This window comes from Bactrocera dorsalis, chromosome 2, assembly GCF_023373825.1.
Source record: "Bactrocera dorsalis isolate Fly_Bdor chromosome 2, ASM2337382v1, whole genome shotgun sequence".
NCBI lineage: Eukaryota > Metazoa > Arthropoda > Insecta > Diptera > Tephritidae > Bactrocera > Bactrocera dorsalis.
The window spans coordinates 23485991-23509328 of NC_064304.1; the positions used below are offsets into that span (position 1 = coordinate 23485991).

The following is a 23338-nucleotide window of genomic DNA, read 5'->3' on the forward strand; positions in this document are numbered from 1 at the left end:
TAAAGCGAACGATTGCGAAAAATGGCCAGAATTCCCGACTAGACACGAAGCAATAATTTTCTATCATAACAACGAACGGCCTCATGCTGCATAATGAATTTTATCCGAGAAAGGTAAACTGAACTTGGTATTTAAGACCAAATGAGTCACCACTACCAATGTATACAAAAAAAAGGGTATGCATAGATAGATAGGAAACATACTCACATATCGACGAATGACATAATACGGCAGCCATTCTACTGTACTTTATATACTACTAACGCCGGGCGCACATAAAAGAAAGTGAAGCATAAAATTAATCTATAAACAAAATTTTTCAAATTGACTTCTCCGGCCAGAATGTATGCCTTAATAAATTTGACTACGCCGGCATTTTGTTGTAGGCGCTTTGTCTGTCACTCCGCCGGTTCGTTTATTGATCCGTCTGGTATGCGTTGGACACGCATGCATAGAACAGGCGCATCAATGGACTTTTTCCGAGTCAGAACAATGAGTTACGACGAATTTGCAAGAGTGGACAGCACATGCCACCAAGTTATACAGGGTGCCAGACGCGCCGTTGTGTGAGTTACTGTTTGCGCAATCAACCAACTGAGTGCACATGGAATTCAGAATTACACTGGCAAATAAAATATTTGCACACATGTCCCCCAAAGCTCTTTCGTTCCACCTCTAACAACTGCTTACTCGCTCTCTCCGCAAAGAGCAGTCTTACAACTATACGCTCCAATGTCCACCTCCCGTTGTTCTTGCGCTCTGTTGACTGTCTGGTTGACTCCTTTGCCGATTTCGGCGTATTTCTTGCCTTTCATTTGCCAGTTGTTTGCGTTTTGCTTTGGTGTTTGAATTTGTGGCCGACAATTCGTTTGCAACGTTTTTATTATCCCCATTCGTTTTGTTTATTTGCGCATTTTTGTTGGCATTTTTTGTTTGTTCATTCCGTTGCTAGCCGGTTTGTTTGTTTGTTGGCTGTCGCCGTCACTGTTTTAGCATGCTTTCATGTTTTCATTTGTCCTTTTGCATCATGGTATTTAGAAAGGAACAATGCTTTAGTTCAGCGGTGTGTGGGGTTTGTTGTTCGTCATGTGTTTAAGCAATTTGCCAAGACATGTTGAACTTATGGAACACCTTTTGTTTACAGTCGATACGAGTGGAAGTCTTAAAAACCTGCTAACTTACATTAGAACTAACATGGATCGCACCCATAATTAGGAACCTAAGGGTTTTAAATCCTTAGCCTTGAACTTAGTTCTTAATATTTTACCTTAAGCCCAGGATTGCTCGTGTTAGGAACCTACAGGTTCTTAAATCCTTAGCTTTAAAATCAATTTTTAATGTTTAACCTAAAAACCATGATTGTTCAAGGTCAAGAATTTACTAGCGGTAAGGACAGGAGGATTGTACTGGAGGATGGAGCCGTGTGTCGAAGTTTACGCAAGTGAGGAAAGTTCTCTGAGCGCCATTCACTTGGGAATGGCCACAAACGATTCCTTTACATATGGCTCAAGCAGCTAACGACTTCCCGTCTTAGACTAAGTATCCTCGGGGTAGCCAAAGAACATTCGTTTGAAGGTGAACTAAAGTGAGAAGGCGAACTACGCCTCGGATGAGAGACCCCCTATTGATGACGACCACGGCAAACGCATTAAGGATTACGATTCAAGGGCATGCACCTGGAATGTCCGGTCCTATAATTGGTCCCTTAATTGGGAAGGTGCCGCTGAACAGCTGGTTGATGTCCTCGTTAGAGTGAGGGCGACATTACCGCCGTCCAAGAAATGCGATGGACGAGACAAGGACTGAGGCGAGTAGGTCATATAAAGAAGCGCAAGTTTGGTGTGGGATTCGTTTAAAGCTAAGGGTTTAAGAACCTGTAGGTTCCTAACACGAGCAATCCTTGGCTTAGGGTAAAATAATAAGAACTAAGTTTAAGGCTAAGGATTTAAAACCTTAGGTTCCTAATTATGGGTGCGATCCATGTTAGTTACGTCGCCGAGTACTGGCGTCTTTCGGCGTATTTTAGAGACTAAAGATCTCTCTCTTCCAAACCTTTAAGGAACTTCGAAAGATTTGAGTATTCAAGAGAGAGCGAGTCGAAGCATTTAAGAACTAAAACTTTCTAAAACGTCTTTCGGCGTATTTTCATTTACGAACTTTCTACTAACTTTACGTTCCCTATTCAGCACTGAAATATTAAAATTATTACGATTTCGTAACTTATAGACACAGACTGAGTTTGCTGGTGTGTGCCACACCCACTTGTGTAAATATTAGAGCATCGTAGTAATATTAATGCCACAATTAAGTACAAGACAGAAGCGGCAAAGCCATTAAAAGCAAAGAGCCAAGAGTTCAATCAGCAATACAGTTTGGTAAGTTTATATTTACTTAGTTACCGTTACCCAATCGTGCTACAAATAAAAACACAAACCGCAGGTGAACCGGCAGGTATCGACAAATGCTGAACATGGCAACACGAGACATACACACACGAAACAAAGAAGCAGAAGAAGCAGCGCAAACAAATAAAAGGGACGCAACGCCAAAGAATGTGAGCAGCAAGGCAAATCCGAAGGTAGCAACAGCCAACGGCGAACATAATTTCCACGACCATATGGGAAATGTTGTGGTGGCTGCCACTGCTGCTACCGGCACTATAGCCGGCATGACCGGCGCTTTGCTGCGCGCTGAGCCATCTACAAATTTATGACCTCATAAGAATTTCAAATGAAATTACTTATGACGAAAATTATTCACATTCTTGTCGGGCACTGCGCACATTTGAGTATGTATGTGTGTGTAGATAAGTTTATAGTTGTCTTTTAGTATGTTCAATTGTGTGTGTGAGGAGTTGATTACAAGCAGCGCCAAGCTGCCAGTCAAGTCCGGCTACCTGCGTGCCTAGGTGCAATGGGCGTGAGGAATGCGCAAGCGTGTGCGGGTGTGTGTGTGTGTGTTTAACTTTTATTACGAAAAATTGACATACAATGTCTTTACCGTCGCGGATCATGTCGCCGTCATCGTCGCCTTTGCTGTTGCTTCTTTGAGCACCCATGAGAACAGTGCTCATTGTATTTTGTATGACTTGCTCGCTCATTTGTAGTTACGTGCGACATGCAAAATTACTTTATAAACATGAATATACATACATACAAACATAAATAGATACGAGTGTGGCCCAATATCTATTTAACCAACAAGGGAAAATTGAAAATTTTGTAAAAATAGCGACTTTTTCTCAGATGCGCGTTACACTGACCAAGATCCAACTTCTTCAAAGCGTCTGAATATAATTTTTCGGAGTTCTGGAAATAAGGCTTCTGGAACGGCGATTGCCCCCATATTCGATTCAAATTTCTGTACAGTAAGTGACTTTGTCAAATTTTCACGGCGGCGATGTCCAATAGGAGGTAGGATGTGACACTTGCGGTTTTACAATACCTACTCTCTCAACTATCTCTCGCCTCATCGATCTTACGAGATCGCGAACTTTTATTACATTATTCTACGTGGCAGCCGATTTCGTGGAATCCGGACGCGGCTCTTTCATTTCACTGAAAACAAGATTCGAATCCCTAACCACGAAGGTTGTAACACCCGGAAGGATACTACGAGTATAAAAGATCAGAACGATGAGCTGAGTCATCTTGGCCAAGTCCGTCTGTCTTTATAAACGACCAGATTTTGAGTTATCGGTATGAAAACTTTGCACCCGTCCTTTTCTCTCCAAGAAGCTGGTCATTTGTCAAAACTGCCGATATCGGACGACTATAGCATATAGCAGTCATTCAAACTGGACGATGAAGCACAAGTCTTTATATACAAGATCACTAAATTTGGCTTGGATTATTGTCCAAGGTAACTGTACAAATTATTCAGAGCGGTCTACTATAGCGTGAAGCTAATGTACAAACTAAACTGTGAAGGGTACTTACTCTTCGGTGAAGCCGAAGTAAGCGTTTCTTCCGCAGATACGAGTCCGATTGTACCACAAGTGGTAATTTCCTTCTGAAATAGTAACACTATCGCATCGTGAGACGAAGTCATTATCGGACCGCCCTCGTACATGAGTGCATACCTTCAAATATATGTAGGTAAATAAAGAGTAATGTTGTTGTTGTGCCGGTCTCGGTCGCTTTTGGCTCCTCAGCCATTGCTTTCGATCCGTTTTATTTTTAGTTGCATTCTACAAAATCAAAATAAAAAAACGCTGACGCAGAAGCGGCGCGCAATGGCTCAGGTGGCAGTCAGCGCCCAGCTGACGGGTGAGGTGACAAATTGACCGGCCGCCTGACTGGGTGGCTGGTCATTTGTTGTTAAACGTTGCGCGAGTACTTTGACAGACAATGCAGTTGCGGTGGTCGCCGGTGGTGGCGTTACCGACTTGCTGAGCTGACCCTCGGTATTTCCAACAAGATGTGCTGTCGCATATTTCGCTTTGTTTTTGTGCATCTTAAGCATGCTTTTTGTTTAAGTTAAAAATGCATGGCTAATGCTGGTGTAACGTCCGAGTGCAATTTCCATTTGGCGATTCTCCTTCTGCTTATCATTTAAAAATAATCTGGCAATGGTTAAGCGCTTGGTGGCCATAAAAACTTAATGACAATTGTGAAAGCTTGACTGGAAGCAATGAAAAGCGCTTTAAGTGCTTATTTCTTGGCGGAAGGAAAGCGCATTAAGGAGAAGAAAAAATAAATTGAAAGAAGATACACTAAAGTACATTTTCCATAGTTAAAATAGGTGATAGTGAAAATTTAATGAGGGGTGAAAATATAGCAGCCGTAGCTGAGAGTGTACACGAAGACCGCTGACAGACATATGGAACGATTTTACGTCGAGATCTTAAATTAAAAAAGTACAAAATACAGCCAGTGCAAGAACTGAAGCTGCTAGACCTTCCCAAGCATCATCTATGGGTTCTATGGGCTCTTCCAAGAAAATCCGACGTTTCCAAGCCGAAATTTGTTCAATGATGAGGCCCATTTCTAGCTCAATAGGTATGCACACAAGCCAAATCGTCGCATTTGGGACGAAGAGCAACCTGAAGAGATTCGAGAGAGATATCACACTGTTAGACCTTTTTCTGTGGGGTTATGCAAGCTCTAAAGTCGTTTCAGGCCAGAAAAACCATCACACGTGTCATTCGCCAGTTACCAGTCGAAATGATCCAACGAGTCTTCGAAAATTGGACTCAATGTAGGGACCATCTGAGACGTAGGCGCGACAAATATTTGAAAGAGATAATCTTCAGAAATTAGATACGAAAGAATGTTCGTTCGAATGTTATTAAATATTGTCCAATAAATTAGATCCAATTAGATCCAAATTCTCCATTAAATTAGAAATTTCTTCTTTAAAAAAAGTAGGGAACCTTGACGTGGATCACCTCTTATTTTGATCTTGCGCTAGCCTTTTGATTTGACTTCAACTTTTTTGGACTTTCGATATATGGTTGTTTAAATTTCTTCAGCATATTACCAGTCGATAGCGTTTCGGATGATCTCGTCACAGGACAGGCTCTGCAAACTTCATTTTCTTTTGAGATGTTTGGCCCACAGGGTGTTTGGATCATAGCTGTAGTCCTCATTTTGCCAAATGAAATGCTGGAGTGTTTCAGGAAGTACTTTCTGGATAGAACACATTGCCACGATAAGGTATGTAGCAAGTAAATAGGCTACTCAGAAGACGCTAGAGTCAACTGAACCCTAGATTGAAGTACCTGATTTGCCAGCAAAAAACTTGTTACATTTTATTTTAGACATTTGTTCCAGTAATAAGTCTATATTTCTATAAACTTAACCATCATTCGTTGTTTTAGCAAAATGAGGATTTTCGAAATGCTTGGTAATGTGATACCCAAAAGAGGTCACATTAACTGACTGATCCATCACTAGATTATTCTCAGTTTACTCGGGACAACAACCGGGGGTATCTTGTTGAATTAAAGCACACAATACTATATTTAGGAAATCAAGCAAAAGCAAGTCACTACGATTTGAATAAAATTTTTTATAAAAAAATAGTTGAATGACGGAACAGATTCGTAGAGAAATTATTATAAAAAAATGGCTTACAACATTCGGGTCTAAGAACTAAGAACTAACTGGAATGGAGCCGGATTTTGATTCCACCAAGGACTGTCAACTTCCCACCATGCCCCGAAATTAATTCAGGAATATTTTCTGTCGCTACAACAATAACAACAACAGAAATTTTCAACATTGTTAGAGAGGTAAGATGCTTCGAGTGTTTATACAATCAAACATCACACAATTTCGAGGTGGTTGTACCAGTTGAAGGTTTCGGAAGTCACCGGAATAGGAAAAACTGTAAGAGCTTTAAAAAATCACCTGAAAATATTTATGAATATTTGAAAAAAAAATCGGAATTTCTAATGTTTGATCTTCAGGCCGTAAATTAGACTTACCTTCCATGGTAATATTTCAAGCCTTCAGATATTTTCATTATCATTTTAAAGTATTCAACTTGCACAATCTTTAACTGAACTAAAAGGAAATAACTACAGTACAGTTCTTTATTACGGAATCTAAGAGTCGCAATAGTTTTGAAATGAAACCAAATTCCCGCCATTAATATGAAATCGAGTGGAAATGTGAGCTCAGCAAAGAAATACCAGCCAGAAATCAAAATAATTATATTATATATTCATTTCCACTACTTTTTAGCTTAGATTACATAATACCAAATCAGAAAGCAGCTATGCAGTATAGTTATACCCTTCAATTCTTTTTAATTTAAATAAAATAGAAAACCAAGTGATTATTGCCACTTGAAAGGTAACATAAGGAATTCATGTATTTGCTACAACACACCAGAAGTGCCACCAGAAGAGTCACCAGAAAAAGGTCAATCGATTTGCAATACATTTAACGGTACACTGACTAAACAATGGAAAAAATATGCAAACGAATTTGCTTTGATGATCGGAAAAAGTTTTTATCACCTTATGGCAAACGCCAGCAAAAAAGCTGATAGAGTAAAAAGCTAACGGAGGGTCATGCATACATGCATATGTATGTATCACTTTTTCATATGTATGTACATATGTTTGTATGTATATGTATATCGTTGGAGCAATGAAAGCAGCAAAGCGGAAGGAGTACCGAAACAAGAAAATTTAAATTGTAACATAACTGTTGTTGCCGACACAAGCCAAGCTGCTTTGCATGCAATGTACTGTGAATAGATTCAGGAGAATAGGTTCATTGAGCGTGGGTTCATTGACCAGCTGCTGGGTAAAATGGGGAAGATCTTTAACACCAACGAAAAAAATGCAAATTTTTCGATATTTTTCATATGCACGTTCTTTGTTATATACCCGAGTGTCATGTGTGACGTATGTAGATGTAGTTTCTTTTATGCAGGTACTAAACGATTTTTTGTTTGGAAGTGTAAAAAGTTTGGACGCAAATACGAATCAAATGATTTGTTTTTGTCAGTTAAGATATTTTTAAGGTAAAAATTTCATAATTTGAAACTTTAAAGATTTTTTTTACAAAAATTATATTTTATAAAGTTGTTAACTAAATTTAAGTTGAAATTGTTTGAAAGTTCTGAAAAAGTTGGTACTTCTGCATGCAATGCTAACAAAAGAAACCTAATTATTATCAGGTGTTTTAATAATCTTAAAAAGCGTTGCCACCTAAAATTTTTAAATATTAGAAATGGCTTTCTAACTAGTGATAAATATATTTTAAAAGCATCTCATAAAAAATGTTGAATTAAGAAATTTTTTGACCAGTGTTGCCAGGTATCAAAAAATACTAAAAATTTAAATTTTACAAAACGGATAACAAACGGACAACAGGGCGCCCGTAAACGATATTTTGGCAAAATTTTTTACATATATTTTAATAGAGTTGCCATTTTTAAATATTACAAAAGGCCTTCTAAATAGCGTTAAATATATTTTGAGATAATGTAATACAATTTGATATATTTAATAAAAAAAGAAAGCTTAAAAGCTTTTTTGAACAGGGTTGCCAGGTATCAAAAAATACTAAAAATTTATATTTTACAAAATGGATAACAAACGGACAACAGAGCGCCCGTAAACGATATTTTGGCAACATCTTTTACATATTTTTTAATAGAGTTGCCATTTTCAAATATTACAAAAGTCTTTCTAATTAGCGATAAATATATGTTAGGAGCATTTCACGAGATAAAGTAATATAATTTGAAATATTAAATAAAAAAGTTGAATTAAGACATTTTTTGATCAAGGTTGCCAAGTATCAAAAAATACTAAAATTTTAAATTTTACAAAATGGATGACAAACGGACAACAAAGGGCCCGTAAACGATATTTTGACAAAATTTTTTACATATTTTTTTATAGAGTTGCCATTTTGAAATATTACAAAAGGCCTTCTAAATAATATTTAATAAAAAAAGAAAGCTTAAAAGCTTTTTTGAACAGGGTTGCCAGCTATCAAAATATACTAAAAATTTTAATTTTACAAAATAGATGTCAAACGGACAACAGAGCGCTCGTAAACGATAGTTTGGCAACATGTTTTGCATATTTTTAATAGAGTTGCCATCTTTCGAAAAAACTGAACAAGGACATCTAGAAAATATTTATGGAGACTTTCAACTCAATTTACTTTGGAGTGGAGCTACCAGCTATTGCAGCAATTAAAAGTTCGGTAATAATCGGTATGAATTGCTCAACAAGAAAGCGCTCGGCTGCGTTGAAGCTATAAGGCCCTTCAATGGTACATTTCTTATAGCATAAAAGGGTATAAAAAAAAAGATGTTTACCTTGATTTTGATGATTGATGATTGATCAATATAAATGGTAGCCATATCCTATAGTGGTCCGATCTGAAAAGTTTGTTTGGAGATTGTAGTGCTGCCTTGAATAACAGTCTGTGCCACGGACAAGGTTAATCAAATAAACAAATAATAAGGTGGCAACACGCAAACGAAATCACGCTCTAATGGCATCATACTTGCTGACAACGTGAAAAAGAATGTCAGTGTTATTCAACTGTTTTGCGCCACTTTGGAATTTCATTCAAAATATGCATAATTAATGGTAATTGAATAAATTGGGCAGTCTCAATTACAAGCACGATGTTGGGAATTTCGCTACAGCGACCAAAGTGCTAGAACACAGGCACACACATGCATACATATATATGTATATGTAAAGCTGCTACAAGCAAGCGGACAGCAAGCCAGGCAGCTTCTTCTTCTTCTGATTGCTGCTCCACTGCCGCACCTTCCAGCTTCCAACGAGCTGTGAAATGCAGAACCTTATTGTCTGTATATTTGTAAAGTAATCAAGTAACGGCAGCGTTCGGAGAGGCTGCGTGTACTATAAGTGTATGCCAGCGGGGATTTTAATTTACTAATAGCTAGCTGATGAAAATGCATTTTCAACTGCTGTCATCTCGCATTGTGGTGGCTTGCCAGCGTCAGGCTAATGGTTGCTTGAGGATTTTCAGCAGCTCACGTTGTACACTGCAGATATTAATGAGAAGCAACATTACAAATGTACGCAAACAAACGCACACACACACACTAACACATCTATACATGCATACAGAATGTCTCTTGCAATCGTCATATATCACATATCAGCAGCAAAGGCATTAAGTGCATTATAATATTTGATGACGCGCACTTAAAGCCAATAACAAATACACAAATATACAACACATATATATGTACATATGTATATGTATGCATGTCTGTGTGTTTAAGCGCATTTGTGGCAAGGCTAATATATGCACAAATGAATATTTATTAGAGTGATCGTCTCATATTTGCGAAGTGAGTAAAGCCAATTTACTGCACTGTATAGAATGTATGTAATCCTCACTGTAATCGAAATGCGCAATTTATTTGTAATAATGAAGAGTAATTAAAATTGCCTAGTTGCTTATTTTTACAACATCAAACTATCAAGACCGCGTGTTAAAAGTGTTCTTAGAAGCTCAGCCTCCCATCAAAACGCGTAGAACAAGTGCCTGTTATACTTAGATTTTTCAAATACGACTGCTGCCGAGGAGGTCTGCATGCAACACTGACATCGTAAAAATGCTTCATACTTTATAAAAACAAGAAAAACCGCTAACTTCGGCGGCACCTAATCTACAAATCCCTTCAAGCTTCAAGTTTTCTTAGAGCGCTATTACATGAAGCAACTTTTGTTGCTAATTCTCGGGCGATTCTCTTTTGCTGTCGCCCATTACCTTCACACGAGCAACTTGTGTTGCGCAACTCTGTTGGAGTTTTTTTCTCATTCTCTTTCACCTTACTTTAACCTATTGTCTACTCTTTACTTTAACCCATTGTCGTTTCTTTTTTCTTATAGATATTTGTTCCACTCTATCACATATATTAATCAGTTCTGTCAATTAAGAAATACATTTTATTTATAATTCAAAATTAAAACAAAGATTATATGACAGACTTTCACATATATCACCCTTTTCACTATCGTCTGAATCAATTTGTATGGCATTCTCCATACATTTCACAATATCTTTAATTAATTCGATTTTTTCGTCATACTCCATTTTCTAAAATATTTATATTATATTATGTATATCTGTATACGTATTTGCAAATTATTTGCCAAAAGATGATATTAATTTTTTTAAATATATTCAAAATATTAATTTCAAAAAAATATACTCAAATGCAACTATGTACTACGAAAGAAAGAACACGGATGCCGAAAAACGTCGCAGCGAACTGCTACGAATGAGAACACAAAGCGAGTTGCTGAACACTGGAAACTCGGCGCGATTCTCCTCTCCTCGTCGCCCCCTCGCCTATAAACCAAGAGTTGCCGAGACAAAAGTTGCTGCGTGTAATAAGCGAGTTACAAGAACTTGATTTAGATCGTTCGGTATGTATGGGAGCTATATGCTATAGTGTTCCGATCTGAAAAAATTCGTTTGTAAATTGAAGCGTTACATCGGGCAATGACCCTTGCAAAATTTCATAAAGATACCTTGTCAAATAAAAGTTTTCTATACAGGAACTTGAATTTGGTCATTCAGTTTGTATGACAACTATATGGTATAGTACTCCGATATTGGCGGTTGTGACAAATGAGCAGCATCTAGGGAAGAAATGCGCTTGTACGAAACTTCACATCGATAACTCAAAATCTGAGGGATTAATTCTCGTATATAGACAGTCAGAAAGATGAGCTTGTCAAAACCATGACAGCTCGTCACGCTGATCAGTCATATATATACGTTATGGGGTCTCAACGTTTTCTCAATTAAGACACTAATTGTCGTAGATATGTAATTATTTCCAGCAGACTTTGAATGGAGAAATTAAGATAGTTTCAACAAATTTTTTCAATTTAGCATACATCAAGGTAATTAACTAATTACCAAATTAGTGTTTAATTGATACTAAATTAGTGGAAGTATTTATACAACCTTATAAGCGTTGTTTAAAGAGTATAGGAAGGTGTTTGTTAAGGTCCAAATATAATTTCTGCCAACGAGGTGAAATTTAAACTTAATTAAAGGATAACGCAGAGTGGAGAAACAAATTAATATCAATCCATCAATCCATCGATCCATACTTGTTCAAAAATAATGCTAATGAGAACGTTACCGTCAGTGGCGACCGTTATCGAGGCATGATAGCCGACGATTTGATGCCTGACATTGAAGCTCGTGTACGCGGCTCGTGAGCTCGGTTTCAACAAGACGGTGCCACTTCCTACACATCATCAAACAACGGATTTAATGAGAGAACACTTCGGTGAATAGATAATTTCACGTTTTGGACCGGTCCATTGGCCACCAAGATCGTATGATATCACGCCGTTAGACTTTTTCCTGTGGGGATCTTTGAAGTCTAAAGTCTATTTGGACAATACTGCTTCGTTTCAAGCTTTAGAGCAAAACATCACGCGTGTCTTTCGCCGATTACTAGCCGAACGCTCGAACGAGTCATTGAAAATTGGAATCAACGTTTGGACCATCGGAGACTTAGCCACGGCCAACATTAGAAAGAGATAATCTTTCGAATTTCGAATGATAATAAACATTCCCCATTAAATTTTCAGTTTCTGTATGTTTTCTTTAAAAAAAAGTTGGGAACCTCGAAATACATCAACCTCGACAACCATTAATTATGCTTATAACTATATGGCAACCATTATGTTCAATTTAGGGAATTTCGTACTAGAAAAGTTCATTGCCCACATCTTCAGTGACTCCGCCTCGTCTATACGATCGTAGTGTGTAAGCGCGGGAAAAAATCATCAGGATTTGGCAGGGCAAATTAATTAATAATTGATTCAAAGTCCTCTGAACTTCGGACAAGGTTTTAAGGAACCAATAAAGAAAACGGAAAAAGTGTGACAAAATATATATTTGATGTTGATATATTAAACAATATGCCGTCTATTAAAAGAGCAACTTCGGCACAAATCTAACAATAGCACTATGCCATACTTATCATCAATTCTCTGCATACGCTTTCAACAACCCTGCGGCAAGCTACTCTGACCCGTGTACAGTTGGATTTCGTTGCTTATTAACCAGCCAGCGACGCCGTCTTCTAAATGTGGCACAAATTACTGGGGCGCGTCATTCAATTAGCAAAGGATACGACAATGCAATTTCGCAATTTCGGCAATAATGCACAGACAATGTAGTACGAGCACAACAACAAGAACATCAAATTACGAAACATGAAATTAAATCATAACGAAAAAGGTTGCAAGCAAGAAAAACCAGCTAAAGTTGTGTAGCTCAGTATATATACATACATATATAAATATATATACTATATGTAGTATAAATATATTGTTGTAGTGTTGTAGAGATGTACTATATAACCTTTATTATCATTTTGGCATGTTTTCGTCTATTAGAAATGGGAATTATTCTCTGCGAGAAACGCCGTTTGCCTTCAGTTCGTCTGCGTCTGTGGCTAATCAGACGGAGAGCGCAAATAAAAAAAAAATGTTTTTGTGCTAAGTGTGTCCTTGCAACAGCAGTTGACCTTTGAAAACACATTTCTATGATTGCCAGTGAATTTTATTGCCCACATAACGACACAAAGCAAGGTGCTGAAGAGCAAAAGTAGCTTAAACGCTTCTGTTGATTGCATAAATAAATAAATAAATGAGTGTGTGGGGTATAATAAAAATATATGTAAGGAGACAATTTTAGCAGCGCTATCATGGATTTGGTATTCATAAGCGGTAATCGTGTTTTTTGATTGCAAATCATCTTTTTTTCTACGCTTTTCACTTTGACCGCCTTCATGGGTTAATTTAGTGGCTTGTTTGCTCGTGCGTAAAATATGAAGGCTGTTCCTTTCGGCTGTCGTTAATGTGAAAAAAGACTTTGTTTTTAAGCAATTTTTCAGGTTAAAAACATCTGTAGGATGGTGTTAGAAATTTACGTATTCAGAGTGGGGCTGATGGATTATACATGTAAGTAGCTAGGCATATTGCAGGCAGGAGAGTACAGCGAAAAATTAGAAAAGAAAACATGTATGTATGAGAGAATAATGCAAGTACTACACAAATTATTTATATAGAGCGTAAAACCTTGAACAACTTATTAGAAAAGCCGTATGGTTCAGTCTTTCAAAAATACAGACTTTAACAATATTTTCTATTGTAAGTATTATGTTTATATACCAAAGCCATTTTATATGGAAACGCACTAAGTATTGAACCGAATTTGAGGTTATGTGAAGAACTCTTGGAATACCAAGTTTTGAACGAAATGTAAGAATACCACAATCGGTTTCAAATATAATATTTGCAATATTGAAATAAAATTTTAGTTCAAATATCAAGTGCTCTAAATTAAATAAATAACAGTTTCATATTGAAAATAATCTTTTTTGATCACACTGCAAGAAAACGATTTCACATTCTTCTTTTAATTTCGTTCAGTTTTGATTTCGATTTTTTATATACCGATTGATTTCGATTTTTTTTACTCCGTTTGATTTCGACTTTGATTTTTTATATATCGATTACTTTCGATTTTTTTAATTCTGTTTGATTTTGATTTTTTATGTATCAATTAATTTTTTATATATCGATTACTTTCGATTTTTTATATATCGATTGATATCGATTTTTTTTAATTTGTTTGATTTTGATTTATATTTTTAAATATTGATTTACTTCGATTTTTTATATATCGATTACTTTCGATTTTTTATATATCGATTGATTTCGATTTTTTTTTAATTTGTTTAAATTTGATTTAGATTTTTATATATTTATTTATTTCAATTTTTTATATATCGATTACTTTCGATTTGTTATATATCGATTGATTTTTATTTTTTTTAATTTGTTTAAATTTGATTTAGATTTTTATATATTTATTTATTTCGATTTTTTTAACTCCGTTTGTTTTCGATTTCGGTTTTTGATATGTATATCGATTATTTTCGATTTTTTATAAATCAATTGATATATATTTTTTTTAATTTGATTGATTAATTTAGATTTTTTATATTGTATATCGATTTTTTTTAATTTGTTTAATTTTGATTTAGATTTTTATATATGGATCTTAATAAAATAGGATTTTTTATAATTACTAATGATGAAATCTATTTTTTGGGAATCGAAAAAGTTAAAATTTTAGAAGTAAGAGTTCGAAATGTTGTTTAAGAGAAACTTTGATGATTTCTTGTAATTATCGATTTTCGATAAACAATTTCATTAGACTATTTTTCGTTCTGGAAAACAAAGCCAACGGTTTACAAGCTTACAGGTGTGTAATAACGTCAAATAATTGCTACAAATGGAAATTTTTAAAGCTTTACAATATATTCGAAAAACGGAATATTTCACGAACGAAACAGTAACAGAAAGCACATATTTGTAAATGCTACCATGAGCGGAAGAAACTGTGCCCATTTATGGGAGTTCTTGAGGATGTGTGCAAGTGATCGATACAATATCAAATATATCGATAAAGTTATTTTATAAAACGGTTAATTTTCATCGAAGATGGAAGAATTTCGCAAAGTAATATTATAATTTTTACCATAAATTATGTACAACACAAAGTTGTAGTAATCGGGTTACCATTTTCTGAAATATGAGTATTTTATAAACAATCAAAAACAGTTATTGGAATTTTCGATTATTTTATCAATAAATTTTCTATCAATATCGACGTTTATCTATAATCGATTTTAGAAATATCGGAAATTAAATTTGTGAAATATCGAAAAGCGATTTTTTGAAATATCGAAAATCGATATTTTGAAATATCGATATATTTCTTATAAAGAGTCCAGAAGCAGAAATACAAACAGTTTCTTACAAAAATAAGACATTTTCCAAGGTTTATTTAATCCTTTAGGAAAATAATGCATTTTCTTAATATAAAATTTCTGGAACTTAATATTTTTCAAATAAAATTTCAATAAGTGTGTCACTTTATTGAATTAAATTTAAATATAAAATATATTTTCTAAGCGTTTCCATTCAGTAGCCGAGCGGTGTATTAACAGGTGAACGTGAATATCTTGCTATGATTTTATATACCTACATATACATATGTATGTATGTAAGCAAGTGCTATGTGTAAATCTGTATGTATGTATATTTTACTTACATCAACATTGAAGATAAACAAAAGCACTTTTGAAAATGGCAGCTCGCCTCGGTGAAAAAAGGATAATAATGAACGCACGAAACGCCGCAAATTGTTGTCGTCGACGCTGACGTGCGCGTCGAGCCGGGAAAAAGTGGAGATTGACGTTAGCAAAGCACACGCACACACACACACAAATTGGCATACGAGCACACAAGCGTTGTTCGAGCTGCAATCTAGCGCCTAGAGAGGATTGCGCACAAAATTATTCAAATCATGTCCTCAGCCGCTTGCCACATACTCCGCCCCTCCGCGCCGCCGTTGCTTTCGCTGCTTTGCACAGTTTCTTAGGCCGTTCGTCAAAATCAATAAAAGCGTAAGGTGTAATTGTTTACGCCGCGACGTAAGGATGCATGTGTGTGTCGGCATGGAGGCAAAGTTTCACATAGTTACATATGTATGTATGTATGTGTTATATATATATGTGTGTAAATTGTATTTTATGCGTAGTGAAGCATGCAAATTAAAGGTATTTGTGAGGATAAAAAGATGCAGAGATATTTAGTTAAAGTAGTTGTGTCTATCAAACACACACACTGACACACACCAACATATATGTATATACGTATTTATATGCATATATCCATACCTTGCTAAGATTATGTAGAGATGTCTATATTCTACCAGCCGTTATCCGTTTGCCGATTGAAGTGGCTTTTATTCGCCAAGAGCGTATAAAAATATATGAGTACATAGATACAAGGGTAAGTATGTATGCGTGTGCATTAGTGTTTTATCGGCGCTTAACAAGTAATGATGTGCAAAAATGTACATGCGATAAGCTTGCAAGTTATTAATATGCAGAGCTAAATGCAGACTTACATAGATAATCGTATAAGATATAGAAGTGGATGAAAACCGTAGGGAACTAACGGTTTGTGCTTTTTCTGGAATTTTTGCTAGAGGTGAGGTGTAGAAGAGAGATTTTGATTATTTTTTTTTTTTTTTATAAAAGAATATGAAGCTGGAAAACAGACTGTCTACCTCGCAACTTTGCAATCGAAAATTGAAGAATTAAGCGAGAAGCGAGACGCATTTGCAAATTCCACAAAAAAAAATGCGGCGACTAACAGAAGGTTTCAAGACCGGCGCATACTCTTAAAGAACCCCCAGATGTGATCAAGTGACTGATACCCGCAGCATACTGAAATTATGATAGGAACACATTCTCCAACCCGCTGAATGGCAGTGAAAACATAACACCAGGAGATGGTGAACCCGTTTCCCCAATTGATGTCGATGGAGTGGAGTGAAGTAAAGTCATCTCGCGACAAACAAAGACCAAACTCTAGAAGTCCTTCATCATTTCCGTCCTGCTATATGGTGCGAAGACATGGACAACGTTTAGTGTGTTTAACGTGGGATCCTGCTGTCGACAGCTTAACTTCACGTTGCTCAGAAGCACAACGGATCAATACAATGCGTTGATCAGCGCCCTGAAAATTGGGTGAGCAGTTTCAGTACCAATTGGCAGTGTGGCATGGACACACTAACCACCTTGGTAGGGTTCGAGGCCCATCTAAAACCTCTTCCGTAATTTGGGTCCGGCACCCGGTTGCAATCCAACTCTACATTCAAACTGACAGAGAAAGTTCTTCCCGCGATTTGGGTTTTAACCACAACCACCACGAATCTCCTCAAAGGGACAAACCCAATGCGCAGATTGGAGTTACCTCCAAGGGCTAACTGCTCCCCGTGGTACCAGGTTAAAGTCTTTGGTATGACCTTGTAACCGAAGCTACGACCTGTTGAGTTTCCACACAACTCTGGACTGGTGGCCAGGATCTTAGTCGTCTCTTACGACAGGCCGAACCAAGGGGGTCCCCCCTACCCGCAGGGAGACATGGAGAATAAGATCATCTAATAAGTCTGCTTTAGGAGTGTTTAAGAGAAAGGTTTTGTGGAAGATTTAGGTACTTTGTTCTTTGGCAACGGCGAGCACGGCAGTCAATGGAGAGAAGAGCTGTACGAGATATCTAGCAACATCGACATATGTAGGTTAGAGGATCAACAGGACAGGACAGCGACTCTGCTGGCCAGGTCACGTTGTCCAGATGGAAGAGAACACTCCAGCTTTGAAGGTTTTCGATTCAGTATCCGGCGGTGGAAGTAGAGGAAGAGGAAGTCATACATTTCATAGGGGAGATCAGATAGAGAAAGACTAGGCTGCACTTGGAAACTGCAATTGGCGCCAAACAGCGAAAAGGAAGAACGACTGGCGCGCTGTTGTTAACTTGGCTATAACCGCCAAGTAGAGGAGAAGAAGCATCTTATTATGAGTCCGCTTTCTTATCTCGAAGAAGTTACATATTTGCCGAAACCGCCAAGATCTTGTCACCTTAACATAGCCATAACGGTTACCTACATGATGTTTCAGACCAAAACTATACCAAATTTTTATTTTAATTTGCCGAACAATTTAACAGCAGCAATAGAAGAACGAAATCTATCTGCAGATTTCGAGAAGTCATATACTTGTAAGTAACCCCAGCAAGGCTTTTTAGTAAGTTTGCACTTAATAAAAATAGAGGAAAAGCACACAACACGCCACACATAGTATCCTTACGGTTTACTTGGAGCAAATGTGTGCGTTGACCTCCGCCAATTTAACACCTATTTATATACTCTCTGTTACTATAAATTAAAGACATAAGCACACAAGCTTATATGAGAGTGAGCAAAAACAGTAAAAAATTGCAAATAAACATGCAGAGGTGCTTGTACGCGCCGCCAAGCGAACTCCCAACGTCCACACATGACAGTCACAGTGATATTTTTCCACAATTACCCGCTCGTATTTATTTAGGTTCGCCAGATCGACTGCCTGATGGCTAGCTGGCTGACTGGCAGACTGGCTTTTGCGCCCACAGACTGCTCACCGCCTTTGCAGCTAGCCGATGAGGCCAGCAGCTGAACACGCTTGGTCAGCCGGCAGTCAAATCAGCCAAGCGTCAAGTTCACTACCAGCCAACACAAGTTGTTATTTATGAGTATGTATATACTATATGTATGTATGTGCGTATGCATGTGGGTATGTGCGTATGTTTACTTTTATAATGAGGCTCACATGGTTTATGACTGCCGTCTTTGTTGTTGAACTAACATTTCCACCGGCTCGCTGGCTGCACGGCTATCGGCCAGTCTTCCATGGTAATAATATGACAGGTTTTGCAACAACAAAACAAAAAGTTTTTTTCGTTGCTGTCACTACTTTCAATGAGTCTCACTATTTTCTCATGCGCCGCTAGGTTTCTATGTTCGTTGATGTGTCTACCCTGACTCTTTATGCAAAACACCAGAATTAGGCTTTGAGTATCGCAGCAAATCCTTTCGCCTGAACTAGCGCCTTCCCTGGCGTCCTTCCAGTTCCACATTCAGTTTACCACGACATAAAATATCATTAATTTTGCAGCGTGGACGCTCGCGCTCCATTTTGCTGTGCAAAAAATGTTCGCAAAGCTTGAAACAAAAATAACAAAAACAAGTAAGGAAGAGCGAAGTTAGGGTATAACCAAACATTACCAACTCTTGCAACTTGCAAGTTTTAAAGCCAGAGTAGTACCATCAGGTACATAAGGTTTGTTAGTTATATGGGGTCTAGGGCGAGTTTTTACCCGATATTATTCGCTCTGTGCATAAATGTGCACCGTTATAAGAAAAACACGCACTCTCGATTTTATTAAGATAACTCGCATATTAGCCGATATATGCGGTATAAAGTCACTCGGAAGTTCGAAGCTCTTTATATTAGGTACTTGGGGGCTGAGGGAAGTATTGGCCGATTCAACCAATTTTTGAAACACATGCATACTATTATCAGGAAAGAATTTTCTCTCTGAATTTCAATTATATTCCCATACATTTACCGTTATTTTCGATAAAAAGTCAACTAAACGCACTGGGTCCACATATTCACCACCTAGGGGCTTGAACAGTTTCGATTCGATGTACACAATGATTAGAAATCATAAGGTGACACACCTCAAAGGCACTGTTCATGCAAAGTGTTATCTCGATATATGAATTCTTTCTTTATTTCACTGGAAAGTGAAAGTTTCAAATGGTATATAAAATTGTGTTATATAAGAAGTAGGCGTGACTGTAGTCCGATTTCGACCATTTTCACAGTGTAACATTGAAGTGTCGGAGGAATGTCACATACCAAATTTTGTTGAAATCGGTCGGACGAGTTTCGAGATATTGAATTTCACCTAAGAGTGGGCGGTGCCACGCCCATCATCCTATTTTGACCCGATCTCTATGAAAGGCCTCTTATACCAACTCGGAGGTAAAATTTAATGTCTCTGGAGTATTGAGTTATTGATATATCGAGTTTTGTAGTTTTTAACAGTACCGTTATATGGGGAGTCCGCGGGGTTAACATCCGATTGCATCTATTTTCTAACTGTCAACAGGAGTTCTGATAATATTTGCGCCAGACAAAATTGGCTGTAGTAGCTTATGTGGTTTAAGAGATATGTACTTTAAACCTGGGGCCACGCCCACTTTTTCTTAAATTTTTTGTCTACAGGGGCACCTACTAAAAACCTGCATATATCACAATTTTCAATCAAGTTACAGTTTGCATGGACGGACAGACAGACAGTCACGAGGATTTTAACTCCTCTCAACATCATCCATTTATATATGTACATATATGTATATAATCCTATATCTACATATGTACATATATCGATTCGTTTAAGTTGATACATACAACTATTATACTCTGCAACAACATGTTGCAAGCGTATAAAAATTGTTTAAGGCAAGACCCGTAGGCTGACGGACTTTAAGCCGCCTCTTCGTGCTCCACAATGTGTCGCGACCACTTAGCCGCGTTGGCAACGAGACATAGCAACCGTCCGTCTGGCGCAGCATACTTCCACGAATGAAGCATTCGCACGCCCATGCTGGCACATTCTGGCTGCTTAAGCTTAATCCTGGGTGGTCTCAGCGTCGCTGTTTTGTTTCTTTTGTACCTTTCAGTGCCTTTTATTACCTCTTTTTGCGATCGGGTTTGCATAAAATGTCTCCTTTTTTTCGCAGCGCAAATAACTCCCAGCACCATCGGCGCCGCGCCACTCGACAACAAGGCGCACAAATGCGTACGCGGATACTTTATAGCCCTGACTAATGCTGTACGTCATAGTAGAAAAGGTACGTAGGTGTGGAAGGCTTCTTTGGTGTTATTTCTTAGTTGTTGCAGGAAATTCGCAGAAAAGAACTTGCACTTTTCAAGGCTACATCGGCAATGCAGATAAATAAAATAAATTTCCCTTATAGCGGGAAAGGTATGCATAATTTTCTGGTTTCTGTAGAGCCAATTGGTGACTAATTTGATAATCAGTATTACGATGAGTAGGATTACAGTAGTTGTGGAACAAATGAAGGAATTATATGTCGAACTTTGTGCCTGGAAAAGTAATGGGTGATTTTTTAAGAGCTTGATAACTTTTTTAAAAAAAAAAACGCATAAAATTTGCAAAATCTCATCGGTTCTTTATTTGAAACGTTAGATTGGTTCATGACATTTACTTTTTGAAGATAATTTCATTTAAATGTTGACCGCGGCTGCGTCTTAGGTGGTCCATTCGGAAAGTCCAATTTTGGGCAACTTTTTCGAGCATTTCGGCCGGAATAGCCCGAATTTCTTCGGAAATGTTGTCTTCCAAAGCTGGAATAGTTGCTGGCTTATTTCTGTAGACTTTAGACTTGACGTAGCCCCACAAAAAATAGTCTAAAGGCGTTAAATCGCATGATCTTGGTGGCCAACTTACGGGTCCATTTCTTGAGATGAATTGTTGTCCGAAGTTTTCCCTCAAAATGGCCATAGAATCGCGAGCTGTGTGGCATGTAGCGCCATCTTGTTGAAACCACATGTCAACCAAGTTCAGTTCTTCCATTTTTGGCAACAAAAAGTTTGTTAGCATCGAACGATAGCGATCGCCATTCACCGTAACTTTGCGTCCAACAGCATCTTTGAAAAAATACGGTCCAATGATTCCACCAGCGTACAAACCACACCAAACAGTGCATTTTTCGGGATGCATGGGCAGTTCTTGAACGGCTTCTGGTTGCTCTTCACCCCAAATGCGGCAATTTTGCTTATTTACGTAGCCATTCAACCAGAAATGAGCCTCATCGCTGAACAAAATTTGTCGCGCGAAACACATTTCGAACCGAACACTGATTTTGGTAATAAAATTCAATGATTTGCAAGCGTTGCTCGTTAGTAAGTCTATTCATGATGAAATGTCAAAGCATACTGAGCATCTTTCTCTTTGACACCATGTCTGAAATCCCACGTGATCTGTCAAATACTAATGCATGAAAATCCTAACCTCAAAAAAATCACCCGTTATTATGAGAATGTCCGAACTCATGTTGCAAGACCCTTTAAAAACTATTTGGAATACAGCGGCTGGGAAGTTTTGCCTCATTTATAGCCCAGACCTTGCCCCACCTGACTAACGTTTTTGGCTTGATTCAATCTTGGTATCAAACAACATCGCTTAACTCTATGCGCTCTTGAAAAGTTCCCAGAATATCCTGCGTTTTCGACCCAAATTTTATTGAGCGATTCCGGCTCAATGGGTATGTAAACAAGTAAAATTGCCGTAGGGCCAGTGGAATCATCGGCCTATATTTCTTTAAAAATGATGTCGGTGAGAACGTTATCGTCAATAGCGACCGTTATGACGGCATGATAACCGGCTTTTTGATGCCTGAAATTGAAGCTTATGATCTCGGCGACATTTGGTTTAAACAAGACGACGCCACTTACCACACATCGCATCAATCAATGGATTTATTGAGAGCATACTTCGGTGAGCTGATAATTTCACGTTTAGGGCCGGTCGATTCGCCAGCAAGATCGTGTGATATCACACCATTGGACTTTTACCAGTCGAACAGTTATCAGTCGAAATGTTCGAACGTGTCATCGAAAATTGGACTCAATGGATGAACCATCAAAGATGTTGCCGCGACAACCATATGAAAGACATAATCTAAATGCCAAAGAATGTTCTTTCGAATGATAATCGAAATTCTGCATTTAATTTGAAGTTTCAGTGTTTTTTTCTTAAAAAAAAGTAGGGAACCTCAAAATGAATCACCCTTTACAATTATTATTACCAGACAATATTTAAGGAAACTGTCAAGCTATTGACTACAAATCATATTTATTGTCTTGGGTTATTAAAAATGATTTAAGACGGGCAAAATTTTCGGGCCACTGCATTAAGGTGGCGCAGTCATTGATTTTTTTTTCAATCTTTCTTTATACACTTGAGATGTAATCATTAAGTGGTAACTAGAATCAATCGCGTTAAGGATGAATACAACCAATCTTATCAACCGCACAGTTGAAATCAGCACAGATAAGTCGTTGGAATCAATTTATTTTTAGACAGAGAATGAGTGATTGGAAGACCATTGAGTTCAGCAGGCAAGTAGGTGCGTCATCGCATGAGAAAATTAAACAAATTCTAGTAATCGCGCGCACGATTCTAATCTTATAGTAGATTTGTACATATGTAGGCATGAGATTACAAAATTCCGGTAGAAACATTTAATGGATTCCGTTTAACTAAATTGATGCACACTCTTACCCAAATTAGGGAGGAGCCTTTTGAAAAGTGTGGTGTATTTGAAATATGTAAAATTTATTCAAATTA

General features: G+C 37.4%; 1 long non-coding RNA gene across 7 annotated transcripts in view; it reads right to left on the minus strand.

Moving 5' to 3' along the window:
• LOC105231011 (G protein-coupled receptor kinase 2) overlaps positions 1–23338 on the minus strand; it is a 225332-nt gene that overhangs the window by 192387 nt on the left and 9607 nt on the right. The gene's annotated exons all lie outside the window — the stretch shown is intronic.